Genomic DNA, 15,288 nt, shown 5'->3' on the forward strand with positions numbered 1-15,288 from the left:
ATTTCCGTGTTTCAATGTCAATAAGAACGTCCATGGAATACAGTAAACCTGAAGTGAAGCATCGGAATCTAAAACTGGTCGCACAGTAAAGATTCAAATATAGACATTAAGAAGAGTCAGTCTTCTTGTACATAAGTCGGCATTGTGATTTTTGTATTTAATGCCGATGCAATTTCTTTGTTTCATCGTCAATAAAAAGGTCCAAGGGATACAGTAAACCTGAAGTGAAGCATCGGAATCTAAAACTGGTCTCACAGGAAAGGTTCAAATGATAGATTGTAAGAAGAGTCAGTCCTCTTGTACTTAAGTCGGCATTGTGCCTTTTGTATTTACTTCCGATACAGTTTCTGTGCTTCATCGTCAATATGAAGATCTAAGAGATACAGTAAACCTGAAGTGAAGCATCGGAATCAAAACTGGTCTCACAGGAAAGGTTCAAATCGTAGAATGTAAGAAGAGTCAGTCTTCTGGTACCTAAGTCGGCATTGTGCCTTTTGTATTTTACTTCGATGCAATTTCTGTGTTTCATCGTCAATAAGAAGGTCCAAGGGATACAGTAAACCTGAAGTAAAGCATCGGAATCAATAACTGGTCTCACAGGAGAGGTTCAAAACATAGTCAGTAAGAAGAGTCGGTCTTCTTGTTTTTATGTCGGCATCGTGCCTTTCGTATTTAATTCCGACGCAATTTCTGTGTTTCATCGTCAACAAGAAGGTCCAAGGGATACAGTAAACCTGAAGTAAAGCATCGGCATCTAAAACTGGTCTCATAGGAAAGGTTCAAATCATAGACAGTGAGAAGAGTCAGTCTTCTTGTTTCTAAGTGGGCATTACGAAATTTGTATTTAATTCCGACGCAATTTCTGTGTTTCATCGTCAATAAGAAGGTCCAAGGGATACATTAACACTGAAGTGAGGCATCGGAATCTAAAACTGGTCTCACAGTAAAGGTTCTATTCATAGAATGTAAGAAGAGTCAGTCCTCTTGTACTTAAGTCGGCATTGTGCCTTTTGTATTTAGTTCCGATGCAATTTCTATGTTCCATCGTCAATAAGAAGGTCCAAGGGATACAGTAAATTTGAAGAAAAGCATCGGCATCTAAAACTGGTCTCACAGGATAGGTTCAAAACATAGACAGTAAGAAGAGTCAGTCTTCTTGTCTTTAAGTGGACATTATGGCATTTGTATTTAATTCCGACGCATTTTCTGTGTTTCATCGTCAATAAGAAAGTCCAAGGGAAACAGTAAACCTGAAGTGAAGCATCGGAATCAAAACTGGTCTCACAGGAGTGGTTCAAATCATAGACAGTAAGAAGAGTCAGTCTTCTTGTACTTAGGTCGGCAATGTGCCTTTTGTATTTCTTTCCGATGCAATTTCTCTGTTTCATCGTCAATAAGAAGGTACAAGGGATACAGTAAACCTGAAATGAAACATCGGATTCTAAAACTGATCACACACGAAAGGTTTAAAACATACACAGTAAGAAGAGTCAGTGTTCTTGTACTTAAGTCGGCATTCTGCCTTTTGTATTTAATTCCGATGCAATTTCTGTGTTTCATCGTCAATAAGAAGGTACAAGGGAAACAGTAAATCTGTTGTGAAGCATCGGAATCAAAACTGGGCCCACAGGAAAGGTTTAAATCATAGACAGTAAGAAGACTTAGTCTCGTTGTACATAAGTCGGCATTGTGCCTTTTGTATGTAATTCCGATGCAATTTCTGTGTTTCATCGACAATATGAAGGTCCAAGGGATACAGTAAACCAAAGTGAAGCATCGGAATCTAAAACGGGTCTCACAGGAAAGAATCAAAATAAAGACAGTAGGATCGGTCAGTCTTCTTGTCCTTAAGTTGCCATTTTGGCTTTTGTATTTAATTCCGATGCAATTTCTGTGTTTCATCGTCAATAAGAAGGGCCAAGGGATACAGTAAACCTTAAGTGAGGCATCGGAAACTAAAACTGGTCTCACAGGAAACTTCAAGTCATAGAATGTAAGAAGAGCCAGTCCTCTTGTACTTAAGTCGGCATTGTGCACTTTGTATTTGGATCCGATGCAATTTCTGTTTTTCATCGTCAATAAGAATGTCCAAGGGATACAGTAAACCTGAACTAAAGCATCGGAATCTAAAACTGATCACACAGGAAAGATTCAAACATAGACAGTAAGAGGAGTCAGTCTTCATGTTTTTAAGTCGACATTGTGCCATTTGTATTTAATACCGACGCAATATCTGTGTTTCATCGTCAATATGAAGATCCAAGGGATACAGTAAACCTGAAGTGAAGCATCGGAATCAAAACTGGTCTCACAGGAAAAGTTCAAAACATAGACAGTAAAAAGAGTCACTCTTCTTGTACTTAAGTCGGCATTGTGCCTTTTGTATTTTATTCCGATGATGTTTCTGTGTTTCATTGACAATATAAAGGTCCAAGGGATGCAGTAAACCAAAGTGACGCATCGGAATCTAAAACTGGTCTCACAGGATAGGTTCAAAACATAGACAGTAAGAAGAGTCAGTCTTCTTGTCTTTAAGTGGACATTATGGCATTTGTATTTAATTCCGACGCATTTTCTGTGTTTCATCGTCAATAAGAAAGTCCAAGGGAAACAGTAAACCTGAAGTGAAGCATCGGAATCAAAACTGGTCTCACAGGAATGGTTCAAATCATAGACAGTAAGAAGAGTCAGTCTTCTTGTACTTAGGTCGGCAATGTGCCTTTTGTATTTCTTTCCGATGCAATTTCTCTGTTTCATCGTAAATAAGAAGGTACAAGGGATACAGTAAACCTGAAATGAAACATCGGATTCTAAAACTGATCACACACGAAAGGTTTAAAACATACACAGTAAGAAGAGTCAGTGTTCTTGAACTTAAGTCGGCATTCTGCCTTTTGTATTTAATTCCGATGCAATTTCTGTGTTTCATCGTCAATAAGAAGGTACAAGGGAAACAGTAAATCTGTTGTGAAGCATCGGAATCAAAACTGGGCTCACAGGAAAGGTTTAAACCATAGACAGTAAGAAGACTTAGTCTCCTTGTACATAAGTCGGCATTGTGCCTTTTGTATGTAATTCCGATGCAATTTCTGTGTTTCATCGACAATATGAAGGTCCAAGGGATACCGTAAACCAAAGTGAAGCATCGGAATCTAAAACGGGTCTCACAGGAAAGGATCAAAATAAAGACAGTAGGATCGGTCAGTCTTCTTGTCCTTAAGTTGCCATTTTGGCTTTTGTATTTAATTCCGATGCGATTTCTGTGTTTCATCGTCAATAAGAAGGGCCGAGGGATACAGTAAACCTGAAGTGAAGCATCGGAATCTAAAACTGGTCTCACAGTAAAGATTCAAATATAGACATTAAGAAGAGTCAGTCTTCTTGTACTCAAGTCGGCATTGTTCCTTTTGTATTTAATTCCAATGCAACTTCTGTGGTTCATCGTCAGTCAGAAGGTCCAAGGGATACAGTAAACCTGATGTGCAGCATCGGAAACTAAAACTGGTCTCACAGGTAGGTTCAAATCATAGAATGTAAGAAGAGGCAGTCCTCTTGTACTTAAGTCGGCATTGTGCCTTATGTATTTAAATCCGATGCAATTTCTTGTTTCATCGTCAATAAGAAGGTCCAAGGGATACAGTAAACCTAAACTAAAGCATCGGAATATAAAAATGATCAAACAGGAAAGGTTCAAAACATAGACAGTAAGAAGAGTCAGTCTTCTTTTACTTAAGTCGGCATTGTGCCTTTTGTATTTAATTCCGATGCAATTTCTGTGTTTCATCGTCAATATGGAGGTCCAAGGGATACAGTAAACCTGAAATTAAGCATAGGAATCTAAAACTGGTCTCACAGGAAAGGTTTAAATCATAGACAGTAAGAAGACTCAGTCTTCTTGTACTTAGGTCGGCAATGTGCCTTTTGTATTTCTTTCCGATGCAATTTCTCTGTTTCATCGTCAATAAGAAGGTACAAGGGATACAGTAAACCTGAAATGAAACATCGGATTCTAAAACTGGTCACACACGAAAGGTTTAAAACATACACAGTAAGAAGAGTCAGTGTTCTCGTACTTAAGTCGGCATTCTGCCTTTTGTATTTAATTCCGATGCAATTTCTGTGTTTCATCGTCAATAAGAAGGTACAAGGGATACAGTAAATCTGTTGTGAAGCATCGGAATCAAAACTGGGCTCACAGGAAAGGTTTAAATCATAGACAGTAAGAAGACTTAGTCTCCTTCTACATAAGTCGGCATTGTGCCTTTTGTATTTTATTCCGATGATGTTTCTGTGTTTCATTGACAATATAAAGGTCCAAGGGATACAGTAAACCAAAGTGACGCATCAGAATCTAAAACTGGTCTCACAGGAAAGATTAAAAATATAGACAGTAAGATCAGTCACTCTTCTTGTACTTAAGTCGGCATTTTGATTTTTGTATGTAATTCCGTTGCAATTTCCGTGTTTCAATGTCAATAAGAACGTCCATGGAATACAGTAAACCTGAAGTGAAGCATCGGAATCTAAAACTGGTCGCACAGTAAAGATTCAAATATAGACATTAAGAAGAGTCAGTCTTCTTGTACATAAGTCGGCATTGTGATTTTTGTATTTAATGCCGATGCAATTTCTTTGTTTCATCGTCAATAAAAAGGTCCAAGGGATACAGTAAACCTGAAGTGAAGCATCGGAATCTAAAACTGGTCTCACAGGAAAGGTTCAAATGATAGATTGTAAGAAGAGTCAGTCCTCTTGTACTTAAGTCGGCATTGTGCCTTTTGTATTTACTTCCGATACAGTTTCTGTGCTTCATCGTCAATATGAAGATCTAAGAGATACAGTAAACCTGAAGTGAAGCATCGGAATCAAAACTGGTCTCACAGGAAAGGTTCAAATCGTAGAATGTAAGAAGAGTCAGTCTTCTGGTACCTAAGTCGGCATTGTGCCTTTTGTATTTTACTTCGATGCAATTTCTGTGTTTCATCGTCAATAAGAAGGTCCAAGGGATACAGTAAACCTGAAGTAAAGCATCGGAATCAATAACTGGTCTCACAGGAGAGGTTCAAAACATAGTCAGTAAGAAGAGTCGGTCTTCTTGTTTTTATGTCGGCATCGTGCCTTTCGTATTTAATTCCGACGCAATTTCTGTGTTTCATCGTCAACAAGAAGGTCCAAGGGATACAGTAAACCTGAAGTAAAGCATCGGCATCTAAAACTGGTCTCATAGGAAAGGTTCAAATCATAGACAGTGAGAAGAGTCAGTCTTCTTGTTTCTAAGTGGGCATTACGAAATTTGTATTTAATTCCGACGCAATTTCTGTGTTTCATCGTCAATAAGAAGGTCCAAGGGATACATTAACACTGAAGTGAGGCATCGGAATCTAAAACTGGTCTCACAGTAAAGGTTCTATTCATAGAATGTAAGAAGAGTCAGTCCTCTTGTACTTAAGTCGGCATTGTGCCTTTTGTATTTAGTTCCGATGCAATTTCTATGTTCCATCGTCAATAAGAAGGTCCAAGGGATACAGTAAATTTGAAGAAAAGCATCGGCATCTAAAACTGGTCTCACAGGATAGGTTCAAAACATAGACAGTAAGAAGAGTCAGTCTTCTTGTCTTTAAGTGGACATTATGGCATTTGTATTTAATTCCGACGCATTTTCTGTGTTTCATCGTCAATAAGAAAGTCCAAGGGAAACAGTAAACCTGAAGTGAAGCATCGGAATCAAAACTGGTCTCACAGGAGTGGTTCAAATCATAGACAGTAAGAAGAGTCAGTCTTCTTGTACTTAGGTCGGCAATGTGCCTTTTGTATTTCTTTCCGATGCAATTTCTCTGTTTCATCGTCAATAAGAAGGTACAAGGGATACAGTAAACCTGAAATGAAACATCGGATTCTAAAACTGATCACACACGAAAGGTTAAAACATACACAGTAAGAAGAGTCAGTGTTCTTGTACTTAAGTCGGCATTCTGCCTTTTGTATTTAATTCCGATGCAATTTCTGTGTTTCATCGTCAATAAGAAGGTACAAGGGAAACAGTAAATCTGTTGTGAAGCATCGGAATCAAAACTGGGCCCACAGGAAAGGTTTAAATCATAGACAGTAAGAAGACTTAGTCTCGTTGTACATAAGTCGGCATTGTGCCTTTTGTATGTAATTCCGATGCAATTTCTGTGTTTCATCGACAATATGAAGGTCCAAGGGATACAGTAAACCAAAGTGAAGCATCGGAATCTAAAACGGGTCTCACAGGAAAGAATCAAAATAAAGACAGTAGGATCGGTCAGTCTTCTTGTCCTTAAGTTGCCATTTTGGCTTTTGTATTTAATTCCGATGCAATTTCTGTGTTTCATCGTCAATAAGAAGGGCCAAGGGATACAGTAAACCTTAAGTGAGGCATCGGAAACTAAAACTGGTCTCACAGGAAACTTCAAGTCATAGAATGTAAGAAGAGCCAGTCCTCTTGTACTTAAGTCGGCATTGTGCACTTTGTATTTGGATCCGATGCAATTTCTGTTTTTCATCGTCAATAAGAATGTCCAAGGAATACAGTAAACCTGAACTAAAGCATCGGAATCTAAAACTGATCACACAGGAAAGATTCAAACATAGACAGTAAGAGGAGTCAGTCTTCATGTTTTTAAGTCGACATTGTGCCTTTTGTATTTAATACCGACGCAATATCTGTGTTTCATCGTCAATATGAAGATCCAAGGGATACAGTAAACCTGAAGTGAAGCATCGGAATCAAAACTGGTCTCACAGGAAAAGTTCAAAACATAGACAGTAAAAAGAGTCACTCTTCTTGTACTTAAGTCGGCATTGTGCCTTTTGTATTTCATTCCGATGATGTTTCTGTGTTTCATTGACAATATAAAGGTCCAAGGGATGCAGTAAACCAAAGTGACGCATCGGAATCTAAAACTGGTCTCACAGGATAGGTTCAAAACATAGACAGTAAGAAGAGTCAGTCTTCTTGTCTTTAAGTGGACATTATGGCATTTGTATTTAATTCCGACGCATTTTCTGTGTTTCATCGTCAATAAGAAAGTCCAAGGGAAACAGTAAACCTGAAGTGAAGCATCGGAATCAAAACTGGTCTCACAGGAATGGTTCAAATCATAGACAGTAAGAAGAGTCAGTCTTCTTGTACTTAGGTCGGCAATGTGCCTTTTGTATTTCTTTCCGATGCAATTTCTCTGTTTCATCGTAAATAAGAAGGTACAAGGGATACAGTAAACCTGAAATGAAACATCGGATTCTAAAACTGATCACACACGAAAGGTTTAAAACATACACAGTAAGAAGAGTCAGTGTTCTTGAACTTAAGTCGGCATTCTGCCTTTTGTATTTAATTCCGATGCAATTTCTGTGTTTCATCGTCAATAAGAAGGTACAAGGGAAACAGTAAATCTGTTGTGAAGCATCGGAATCAAAACTGGGCTCACAGGAAAGGTTTAAATCATAGACAGTAAGAAGACTTAGTCTCCTTCTACATAAGTCGGCATTGTGCCTTTTGTATTTTATTCCGATGATGTTTCTGTGTTTCATTGACAATATAAAGGTCCAAGGGATACAGTAAACCAAAGTGACGCATCAGAATCTAAAACTGGTCTCACAGGAAAGATTAAAAATATAGACAGTAAGATCAGTCACTCTTCTTGTACTTAAGTCGGCATTTTGATTTTTGTATGTAATTCCGTTGCAATTTCCGTGTTTCAATGTCAATAAGAACGTCCATGGAATACAGTAAACCTGAAGTGAAGCATCGGAATCTAAAACTGGTCTCACAGTAAAGATTCAAATATGGACATTAAGAAGAGTCAGTCTTCTTGTACATAAGTCGGCATTGTGATTTTTGTATTTAATGCCGATGCAATTTCTTTGTTTCATCGTCAATAAAAAGGTCCAAGGGATACAGTAAACCTGAAGTGAAGCATCGGAATCTAAAACTGGTCTCACAGGAAAGGTTCGAATGATAGATTGTAAGAAGAGTCAGTCCTCTTGTACTTAAGTCGGCATTGTGCCTTTTGTATTTACTTCCGATACAGTTTCTGTGCTTCATCGTCAATATGAAGATCTAAGAGATACAGTAAACCTGAAGTGAAGCATCGGAATCAAAACTGGTCTCACAGGAAAGGTTCAAATCGTAGAATGTAAGAAGAGTCAGTCTTCTGGTACCTAAGTCGGCATTGTGCCTTTTGTATTTTACTTCGATGCAATTTCTGTGTTTCATCGTCAATAAGAAGGTCCAAGGGATACAGTAAACCTGAAGTAAAGCATCGGAATCAATAACTGGTCTCACAGGAGAGGTTCAAAACATAGTCAGTAAGAAGAGTCGGTCTTCTTGTTTTTATGTCGGCATCGTGCCTTTTGTATTTAATTCCGACGCAATTTCTGTGTTTCATCGTCAACAAGAAGGTCCAAGGGATACAGTAAACCTGAAGTAAAGCATCGGCATCTAAAACTGGTCTCATAGGAAAGGTTCAAATCATAGACAGTGAGAAGAGTCAGTCTTCTTGTTTCTAAGTGGGCATTACAAAATTTGTATTTAATTCCAACGCAATTTCTGTGTTTCATCGTCAATAAGAAGGTCCAAGGGATACATTAACACTGAAGTGAGGCATCGGAATCTAAAACTGGTCTCACAGTAAAGATTCAATTCATAGAATGTAAGAAGAGTCAGTCCTCTTGTACTTAAGTCGGCATTGTGCCTTTTGTATTTAGTTCCGATGCAATTTCTATGTTCCATCGTCAATAAGAAGGTCCAAGGGATACAGTAAATTTTAAGTAAAGCATCGGCATCTAAAACTGGTCTCACAGGATAGGTTCAAAACATAGACAGTAAGAAGAGTCAGTCTTCTTGTCTTTAAGTGGACATTATGGCATTTGTATTTAATTCCGACGCATTTTCTGTGTTTCATCGTCAATAAGAAAGTCCAAGGGAAACAGTAAACCTGAAGTGAAGCATCGGAATCAAAACTGGTCTCACAGGAGTGGTTCAAATCATAGACAGTAAGAAGAGTCAGTCTTCTTGTACTTAGGTCCTCAATGTGCCTTTTGTATTTCTTTCCGATGCAATTTCTCTGTTTCATCGTCAATAAGAAGGTACAAGGGATACAGTAAACCTGAAATGAAACATCGGATTCTAAAACTGATCACACACGAAAGGTTTAAAACATACACAGTAAGAAGAGTCAGTGTTCTTGTACTTAAGTCGGCATTCTGCCTTTTGTATTTAATTCCGATGCAATTTCTGTGTTTCATCGTCAATAAGAAGGTACAAGGGAAACAGTAAATCTGTTGTGAAGCATCGGAATCAAAACTGGGCCCACAGGAAAGGTTTAAATCATAGACAGTAAGAAGACTTAGTCTCGTTGTACATAAGTCGGCATTGTGCCTTTTGTATGTAATTCCGATGCAATTTCTGTGTTTCATCGACAATATGAAGGTCCAAGGGATACAGTAAACCAAAGTGAAGCATCGGAATCTAAAACGGGTCTCACAGGAAAGAATCAAAATAAAGACAGTAGGATCGGTCAGTCTTCTTGTCCTTAAGTTGCCATTTTGGCTTTTGTATTTAATTCCGATGCAATTTCTGTGTTTCATCGTCAATAAGAAGGGCCAAGGGATACAGTAAACCTTAAGTGAGGCATCGGAAACTAAAACTGGTCTCACAGGAAACTTCAAGTCATAGAATGTAAGAAGAGCCAGTCCTCTTGTACTTAAGTCGGCATTGTGCATTTTGTATTTGGATCCGATGCAATTTCTGTTTTTCATCGTCAATAAGAATGTCCAAGGGATACAGTAAACCTGAACTAAAGCATCGGAATCTAAAACTGATCACACAGGAAAGATTCAAACATAGACAGTAAGAGGAGTCAGTCTTCATGTTTTTAAGTCGACATTGGGCCTTTTGTATTTAATACCGACGCAATATCTGTGTTTCATCGTCAATATGAAGATCCAAGGGATACAGTAAACCTGAAGTGAAGCATCGGAATCAAAACTGGTCTCACAGGAAAGGTTCAAAACATAGACAGTAAAAAGAGTCAGTCTTCTTGTACTTAAGTCGGCATTGTGCCTTTTGTATTTTATTCCGATGATGTTTCTGTGTTTCATTGACAATATAAAGGTCCAAGGGATGCAGTAAACCAAAGTGACGCATCGGAATCTAAAACTGGTCTCACAGGAAAGGTTCAAAATATAGACAGTAAGATGAGTCACTCTTCCTGTACTTAAGTCGGCATTTTGATTTTTGTATGTAATTCCGTTGCAATTTCCGTGTTTCATCGTCAATAAGAAGGTCCAAGGGATACAGTAAAGCTGAAGTGAAGCATCGGAATCTAAAACTGGTCTCACAGTAAAGATTCAAATATAGAGATTAAGAAGAGTCAGTCTTCTTGTACTCAAGTCGGCATTGTTCCTTTTGTATTTAATTCCAATGCAACTTCTGTGGTTCATCGTCAGTCAGAAGGTCCAAGGGATACAGTAAACCTGATGTGAAGCATCGGAAACTAAAACTGGTCTCACAGGTAGGTTCAAATCATAGAATGTAAGAAGAGGCAGTCCTCTTGTACTTAAGTCGGCATTGTGCCTTATGTATTTAAATCCGATGCAATTTCTTGTTTCATCGTCAATAAGAAGGTCCAAGGGATACAGTAAACCTAAACTAAAGCATCGGAATATAAAAATGATCAAACAGGAAAGGTTCAAATCATAGACAGTAAGAAGAGTCAGTCTTCTTTTACTTAAGTCGGCATTGTGCCTTTTGTATTTACTTCCGATACAGTTTCTGTGCTTCATCGTCAATATGAAGATCTAAGGGATACAGTAAACCTGAAGTGAAGCATCGGAATCAAAACTGGTCTCACAGGAAAGGTTCAAATCGTAGAATGTAAGAAGAGTCAGTCTTCTGGTACCTAAGTCGGCATTGTGCTGTTTGTATTTTACTTAGATGCAATTTCTGTGTTTCATCGTCAATAAGAAGGTCCAAGGGATACAGTAAACCTGAAGTAAAGCATCGGAATCAATAACTGGTCTCACAGGAGAGGTTCAAAACATAGTCAGTAAGAAGAGTCGGTCTTCTTGTTTTTATGTCGGCATCGTGCCTTTTGTATTTAATTCCGACGCAATTTCTGTGTTTCATCGTCAACAAGAAGGTCCAAGGGATACAGTAAACCTCAAGTAAAGCATCGGCATCTAAAACTGGTCTCATAGGAAAGGTTCAAATCATAGACAGTGAGAAGAGTCAGTCTTCTTGTTTCTAAGTGGGCATTACGAAATTTGTATTTAATTCCGACGCAATTTCTGTGTTTCATCGTCAATAAGAAGGTCCAAGGGATACATTAACACTGAAGTGAAGCATCGGAATCTAAAACTGGTCTCACAGAAAAGGTTCAATTCATAGAATGTAAGAGGAGTCAGTCCTCTTGTACTTAAGTCGGCATTGTGCCTTTTGTATTTAGTTCCGATGCAATTTCTATGTTCCATCGTCAGTAAGAAGGTCCAAGGGATACAGTAAACTTGAAGTAAAGCATCGGCATCTAAAACTGGTCTCACAGGATAGGTTCAAAACATAGACAGTAAGAAGAGTCAGTCTTCTTGTCTTTAAGTGGACATTATGGCATTTGTATTTAATTCCGACGCATTTTCTGTGTTTCATCGTCAATAAGAAAGTCCAAGGGAAACAGTAAACCTGAAGTGAAGCATCGGAATCAAAACTGGTCTCACAGGAATGGTTCAAATCATAGACAGTAAGAAGAGTCAGTCTTCTTGTACTTAGGTCGGCAATGTGCCTTTTGTATTTCTTTCCGATGCAATTTCTCTGTTTCGTCGTCAATAAGAAGGTGCAAGGGATACAGTAAACCTGAAATGAAACATCGGATTCTAAAACTGATCACACACGAAAGGTTTGAAACATACACAGTAAGAAGAGTCAGTGTTCTTGTACTTAAGTCGGCATTCTGCCTTTTGTATTTAATTCCGATGCAATTTCTGTGTTTCATCGTCAATAAGAAGGTACAAGGGAAACAGTAAATCTGTTGTGAAGCATCGGAATCAAAACTGGGCTCACAGGAAAGGTTTAAATCATAGACAGTAAGAAGACTTAGTCTCCTTGTACATAAGTCGGCATTGTGCCTTTTGTATGTAATTCCGATGCAATTTCTGTGTTTCATCGACAATATGAAGGTCCAAGGGATACCGTAAACCAAAGTGAAGCATCGGAATCTAAAACGGGTCTCACAGGAAAGGATCAAAATAAAGACAGTAGGATCGGTCAGTCTTCTTGTCCTTAAGTTGCCATTTTGGCTTTTGTATTTAATTCCGATGCAATTTCTGTGTTTCATCGTCAATAAGAAGGGCCAAGGGATACAGTAAACCTTAAGTGAGGCATCGGAAACTGAAACTGGTCTCACAGGAAACTTCAAGTCATAGAATGTAAGAAGAGCCAGTCCTCTTGTACTTAAGTCGGCATTGTGCATTTTGTATTTGGATCCGATGCAATTTCTGTTTTTCATCGTCAATAAGAATGTCCAAGGGATACAGTAAACCTGAACTAAAGCATCGGAATCTAAAACTGATCACACAGGAAAGATTCAAACATAGACAGTAAGAGGAGTCAGTCTTCATGTTTTTAAGTCGACATTGTGCCTTTTGTATTTAATACCGACGCAATATCTGTGTTTCATCGTCAATATGAAGATCCAAGGGATACAGTAAACCTGAAGTGAAGCATCGGAATCAAAACTGGTCTCACAGGAAAGGTTCAAAACATAGACAGTAAAAAGAGTCAGTCTTCTTGTACTTAAGTCGGCATTGTGCCTTTTGTATTTTATTCCGATGATGTTTCTGTGTTTCATTGACAATATAAAGGTCCAAGGGATGCAGTAAACCAAAGTGACGCATCGGAATCTAAAACTGGTCTCACAGGAAAGGTTCAAAATATAGACAGTAAGATGAGTCACTCTTCCTGTACTTAAGTCGGCATTTTGATTTTTGTATGTAATTCCGTTGCAATTTCCGTGTTTCATCGTCAATAAGAAGGTCCAAGGGATACAGTAAACCTGAAGTGAAGCATCGGAATCTAAAAGTGGTCTCACAGTAAAGATTCAAGTATAGACATTAAGAAGAGTCAGTCTTCTTGTACTCAAGTCGGCATTGTTCCTTTTGTATTTAATTCCAATGCAACTTCTGTGGTTCATCGTCAGTCAGAAGGTCCAAGGGATACAGTAAACCTGATGTGAAGCATCGGAAACTAAAACTGGTCTCACAGGTAGGTTCAAATCATAGAATGTAAGAAGAGGCAGTCCTCTTGTACTTAAGTCGGCATTGTGCCTTATGTATTTAAATCCGATGCAATTTCTTGTTTCATCGTCAATAAGAAGGTCCAAGGGATACAGTAAACCTAAACTAAAGCATCGGAATATAAAAATGATCAAACAGGAAAGGTTCAAAACATAGACAGTAAGAAGAGTCAGTCTTCTTTTACTTAAGTCGGCATTGTGCCTTTTGTATTTAATTCCGATGCAATTTCTGTGTTTCATCGTCAATATGGAGGTCCAAGGGATACAGTAAACCTGAAATTAAGCATAGGAATCTAAAACTGGTCTCACAGGAAAGGTTTAAATCATAGACAGTAAGAAGACTCAGTCTTCTTGTACTTAGGTCGGCAATGTGCCTTTTGTATTTCTTTCCGATGCAATTTCTCTGTTTCATCGTCAATAAGAAGGTACAAGGGATACAGTAAACCTGAAATGAAACATCGGATTCTAAAACTGGTCACACACGAAAGGTTTAAAACATACACAGTAAGAAGAGTCAGTGTTCTTGTACTTAAGTCGGCATTCTGCCTTTTGTATTTAATTCCGATGCAATTTCTGTGTTTCATCGTCAATAAGAAGGTACAAGGGATACAGTAAATCTGTTGTGAAGCATCGGAATCAAAACTGGGCTCACAGGAAAGGTTTAAATCATAGACAGTAAGAAGACTTAGTCTCCTTGTACATAAGTCGGCATTGTGCCTTTTGTATTTTATTCCGATGATGTTTCTGTGTTTCATTGACAATATAAAGGTCCAAGGGATACAGTAAACCAAAGTGACGCATCAGAATCTAAAACTGGTCTCACAGGAAAGATTAAAAATATAGACAGTAAGATCAGTCACTCTTCTTGTACTTAAGTCGGCATTTTGATTTTTGTATGTAATTCCGTTGCAATTTCCGTGTTTCAATGTCAATAAGAACGTCCATGGAATACAGTAAACCTGAAGTGAAGCATCGGAATCTAAAACTGGTCGCACAGTAAAGATTCAAATATAGACATTAAGAAGAGTCAGTCTTCTTGTACATAAGTCGGCATTGTGATTTTTGTATTTAATGCCGATGCAATTTCTTTGTTTCATCGTCAATAAAAAGGTCCAAGGGATACAGTAAACCTGAAGTGAAGCATCGGAATCTAAAACTGGTCTCACAGGAAAGGTTCAAATGATAGATTGTAAGAAGAGTCAGTCCTCTTGTACTTAAGTCGGCATTGTGCCTTTTGTATTTACTTCCGATACAGTTTCTGTGCTTCATCGTCAATATGAAGATCTAAGAGATACAGTAAACCTGAAGTGAAGCATCGGAATCAAAACTGGTCTCACAGGAAAGGTTCAAATCGTAGAATGTAAGAAGAGTCAGTCTTCTGGTACCTAAGTCGGCATTGTGCCTTTTGTATTTTACTTCGATGCAATTTCTGTGTTTCATCGTCAATAAGAAGGTCCAAGGGATACAGTAAACCTGAAGTAAAGCATCGGAATCAATAACTGGTCTCACAGGAGAGGTTCAAAACATAGTCAGTAAGAAGAGTCGGTCTTCTTGTTTTTATGTCGGCATCGTGCCTTTCGTATTTAATTCCGACGCAATTTCTGTGTTTCATCGTCAACAAGAAGGTCCAAGGGATACAGTAAACCTGAAGTAAAGCATCGGCATCTAAAACTGGTCTCATAGGAAAGGTTCAAATCATAGACAGTGAGAAGAGTCAGTCTTCTTGTTTCTAAGTGGGCATTACGAAATTTGTATTTAATTCCGACGCAATTTCTGTGTTTCATCGTCAATAAGAAGGTCCAAGGGATACATTAACACTGAAGTGAGGCATCGGAATCTAAAACTGGTCTCACAGTAAAGGTTCTATTCATAGAATGTAAGAAGAGTCAGTCCTCTTGTACTTAAGTCGGCATTGTGCCTTTTGTATTTAGTTCCGATGCAATTTCTATGTTCCATCGTCAATAAGAAGGTCCAAGGG

The sequence above is a fragment of the Schistocerca americana genome, unplaced genomic scaffold (assembly GCF_021461395.2).
Source record: "Schistocerca americana isolate TAMUIC-IGC-003095 unplaced genomic scaffold, iqSchAmer2.1 HiC_scaffold_17, whole genome shotgun sequence".
Lineage (NCBI taxonomy): Eukaryota > Metazoa > Arthropoda > Insecta > Orthoptera > Acrididae > Schistocerca > Schistocerca americana.